This window comes from Schistocerca americana, unplaced genomic scaffold, assembly GCF_021461395.2.
Source record: "Schistocerca americana isolate TAMUIC-IGC-003095 unplaced genomic scaffold, iqSchAmer2.1 HiC_scaffold_1262, whole genome shotgun sequence".
Classification (NCBI taxonomy): Eukaryota; Metazoa; Arthropoda; class Insecta; order Orthoptera; family Acrididae; genus Schistocerca; species Schistocerca americana.
Genome location: NW_025725333.1, coordinates 17501 through 22500, shown reverse-complemented (window position 1 = coordinate 22500; position 5000 = coordinate 17501).

Here is a 5000-nt window from a genome sequence, read left to right as displayed (position 1 = left end):
TCCTCAGCGCACACAGTCCTCAATCGGACCAGCACACTGCAGATGTCCACCGCGCTTCGCACCGGGCCCGCGAGGACCTACTTTGGCCGCACGGCGCCGCGTGCAGGGTGCGCCGGCGCGCAGCTGCGCCGCCTGCCGCCTCCGTCGGCCGGCGCGCCTGCCACTGGCCGCCCCCACCAGCCGGCTGTAGCGCGTGCGCCCACGCACCGCGCGGCCAGCACGCCGGGAGGCCCCCCCTCACCGGCCGGGGACGGTCCCACCCAGCCACCGCCGCGTATCGCTTCACACCCACATGCCATTCACGTTCGTGGGCATGGTGGGTATCGCTGAAACAACCGGTTGGTAGCTCAACCGATCGTCGCCATCACTGATTCACCTCTAGCGAGAACAACCGCACCACAACCGTTTACCAGTTGTTCATTTGCGTAACGTCACCAGCAAACGTAGACGTCCATCGCCATTTGCAAATTCAACGATTGTTGCATGCCTGTGTCAGGTGTCACGACACACTATGTCTGCCCACATACACGCAACAACATGTGCACGCTTCGCGAACACGTGGAAGGTGGCCCCCGTACGTATGCGATGTCCATTGCGCGAACGACTGTCAACCGGCCTCTGTCGCATGTCGCAGATGTGGAACGCAGTGCACCATGCTATCACGGTGTGTGAGAAGAGACGACTACGTCTGACAACACGCGCCACTACATCAACAGACGGCTCATGCTGATCGCCATCCACGGCATACCATACTGCAATCCAGCTCTTATAGGGAGACGACACGTAGCTGAGTGCACAATATTTGGACCGTATGGTTCGCCGTTGTTGGCGCAGTCGTGGTACGGTCACACATGTACCACGATGTATCATTCAGTACATGAGGACCAATGTGCAGTACAGTGTGTGATTTGGACGTACAACATCAGCGGACAGTTGACACACGCCGTACCACAACGTAGGCTGTGCTTCGCCATGCAAATGCCAATGAACAACTGCGAAGGGCATTGAGCATGTACGTCCTGCTGCCATCCGCATTACAGTGTATAGCTGCAAGGTGTTTAACATGAAGCGATACTCTGGGGACCAGGCAGTGCGAGTAGCAAACTATATTGCGGGGGTTGCAGTTAGGCAACACCACACTAATTTAACGCGTCGTATGACAATTACAGAGCAGGTTAAGGCCCAACGTGTGTTGGGTTAAGGCCCAACGTGTGTTGGGTTAAGGCCCAACGTGTGTTGGGTTAAGGCCCAACGTGTGTTGGGTTAAGGCCCAACGTGTGTTGGGTTAAGGCCCAACGTGTGTTGGGTTAAGGCCCAACGTGTGTTGGGTTAAGGCCCAACGTGTGTTGGGTTAAGGCCCAACGTGTGTTGGGTTAAGGCCCAACGTGTGTTGGGTTAAGGCCCAACGTGTGTTGGGTTAAGGCCCAACGTGTGTTGGGTTAAGGCCCAACGTGTGTTGGGTTAAGGCCCAACGTGTGTTGGGTTAAGGCCCAACGTGTGTTGGGTTAAGGCCCAACGTGTGTTGGGTTAAGGCCCAACGTGTGTTGGGTTAAGGCCCAACGTGTGTTGGGTTAAGGCCCAACGTGTGTTGGGTTAAGGCCCAACGTGTGTTGGGTTAAGGCCCAACGTGTGTTGGGTTAAGGCCCAACGTGTGTTGGGTTAAGGCCCAACGTGTGTTGGGTTAAGGCGCAACGTGTGTTGGGTTAAGGCGCAACGTGGGTTACGTTAAGGCGCAACGTGGGTTACGTTAAGGCGCAACGTGGGTTACGTTAAGGCGCAACGTGGGTTACGTTAAGGCGCAACGTGGGTTACGTTAAGGCGCAACGTGGGTTACGTTAAGGCGCAACGTGGGTTACGTTAAGGCGCAACGTGGGTTACGTTAAGGCGCAACGTGGGTTACGTTAAGGCCCAATATAGGTTAGGTTAAGGCCCAATATAGGTTAGGTTAAGGCCCAATATAGGTTAGGTTAAGGCCCAATATAGGTTAGGTTAAGGTACAATATAGGTTAGGTTAAGGTACAATATAGGTTAGGTTAAGGTACAATATAGGTTAGGTTAAGGTACAATATGGGTTAGGTTAAGGTACAATATGGGTTAGGTTAAGGCGCAATATGGGTTAGGTTAAGGCGCAATATGGGTTAGGTTAAGGCGCAATATGGGTTAGGTTAAGGCGCAATATGGGTTAGGTTAAGGCGCAATATGGGTTAGGTTAAGGCGCAATATGGGTTAGGTTAAGGCGCAATATGGGTTAGGTTAAGGCGCAATATGGGTTAGGTTAAGGCGCAATATGGGTTAGGTTAAGGTACAATATAGGTTAGGTTAAGGTACAATATAGGTTAGGTTAAGGTACAATATAGGTTAGGTTAAGGTACAATATGGGTTAGGTTAAGGTACAATATAGGTTAGGTTAAGGCACAATATGGGTTAGGTTAAGGCGCAATATGGGTTAGGGTAAGGCGCAATATGGGTTAGGTTAAGGCGCAATATGGGTTAGGTTAAGGCGCAACGTGGGTTACGTTAAGGCGCAACGTGGGTTACGTTAAGGCGCAACGTGGGTTACGTTAAGGCGCAACGTGGGTTACGTTAAGGCGCAACGTGGGTTACGTTAAGGCGCAACGTGGGTTACGTTAAGGCCCAATATAGGTTAGGTTAAGGCCCAATATAGGTTAGGTTAAGGCCCAATATAGGTTAGGTTAAGGCCCAATATAGGTTAGGTTAAGGCCCAATATAGGTTAGGTTAAGGTACAATATAGGTTAGGTTAAGGTACAATATAGGTTAGGTTAAGGTACAATATGGGTTAGGTTAAGGCGCAATATGGGTTAGGTTAAGGCGCAATATGGGTTAGGTTAAGGCGCAATATGGGTTAGGTTAAGGCGCAACGTGGGTTACGTTAAGGCGCAACGTGGGTTACGTTAAGGCGCAACGTGGGTTACGTTAAGGCGCAACGTGGGTTACGTTAAGGCGCAACGTGGGTTACGTTAAGGCCCAATATAGGTTAGGTTAAGGCCCAATATAGGTTAGGTTAAGGCCCAATATAGGTTAGGTTAAGGCCCAATATAGGTTAGGTTAAGGTACAATATGGGTTAGGTTAAGGTACAATATGGGTTAGGTTAAGGTACAATATAGGTTAGGTTAAGGCGCAACGTGGGTTACGTTAAGGCCCAATATAGGTTAGGTTAAGGCCCAATATAGGTTAGGTTAAGGCCCAATATAGGTTAGGTTAAGGCCCAATATAGGTTAGGTTAAGGCCCAATATAGGTTAGGTTAAGGTACAATATAGGTTAGGTTAAGGTACAATATAGGTTAGGTTAAGGTACAATATGGGTTAGGTTAAGGTACAATATGGGTTAGGTTAAGGTACAATATAGGTTAGGTTAAGGCACAATATGGGTTAGGTTAAGGCGCAATATGGGTTAGGTTAAGGCGCAATATGGGTTAGGTTAAGGCGCAATATGGGTTAGGTTAAGGCGCAATATGGGTTAGGTTAAGGCGCAATATGGGTTAGGTTAAGGCACAATACGGGTTAGGTTAAGGCACAATACGGGTTAGGTTAAGGCACAATACGGGTTAGGTTAAGGCACACATTGTTGTAAGGAAAGGTGTTTTCGGGGGGGGGGGGGGGGGGCTGGTTTGTCGATTGTGATTATCGTAAGTAAATGACTGCGGCATCATCTGATTTGCCACGTCAGGGTGCACCTTTGGCTCATAACAGGCGGCGCTCTGATTCCATGCTTGTGGCAGACCTGTGTCTTTCATTCGTGCCATTGTTTGTGTGGTGTGACAGGAGGCAGTATTGTGATGTTGGGTGCACCCCTGTGTAGGACATGTGTGGGTGTTGGTGGCTTAGCTGAGCAATGGTGGTTGTCGGAAGGGTGGGATATTCTGTTTTCCGAGTGGACCTCCCGGTCTGGTTATGATAGTGTGGATTGTCTAATGTGGCAGAGAGGATGCACTGGGTGTTGTTCCATGCTGGTGCTTAGATATTGTCTGTGTGCCTGTTACAGGCAGAGAGTAGTGCGTGATAAGAGTGTCTGGCTGACGTGTGATTGTGAGCAGAGTCTTTCAGCATGTATACGGACAGTTGTATACATTATCTGTATTCTGATGGCTCTATCTATTACTAATCAGCGCCGTGTATACGTTTAATCCGGTTCCAGTCGAAACTATTGTATCTCTGTACATTAGTGACACGGCGAGCCCGCTATGTAGTTACTCGTCTCGGCAGCTTCCACCGGTGTATGGCAAATGATTATAAGGAATCAGTCTAGTCGTCAATACCGATAGTGTGACGTCACATGTCTGGGGTGGGGGACGCTGCGCCCTTCCGGTGGGTCATGGCCTAGGAAGACTCTTCCCACGCAGGGGGGCTTGGACTGTCATTGACTCTTCCGAGTAATATACTTGCCGTACGTTTTTGCGACTGCGAGTGCAACGCTCACCGGTACCGACATGGATGGAGCGCCTCCTAGCTGCCGCTGAGCATCTGCATTCGTACAGAGAGCAACGCGCTCGCGTCTGTAGCTCGTACGTGGTACAGCTCGCAGCTCATGTATAGGGACAGCGGGAATGTCGCATATTGGACATAACTCTTCATGAAACGCACGTTATAGGGGTGGATTGCACATTGCGAGTGCGAGCAAAGTCCGCCGTTCATCCGCTGGAGCTGCGAGTTGGGCGGTTGGGGTGGGGCACGAACAGGTGCAGGTGGAGTGATTGCCGGTCCACGACTTCGTGCGGCAGAGGCGCTGGCGTTGGGGTGCTGTTGTCGACAGAGGATGCAGGCTTTGTGGGTGGGGTCGAAAGAAGGGCACTGTGGGCCCATGGCTGTCTTAGTCGGCTTGGCGTCTCATAGATGACGGTATCGTCGTTGCAGGAGGTCATGTTGCGGGAGACCTACAGATGGCGGTATGTTTTGCGGTGCGCTCGACATGGCGGACGTAGTGTTGTCAGATTCGCATAGATGGAGGTATTGCATGTGGTTTCGCCGTATTTTCATAGA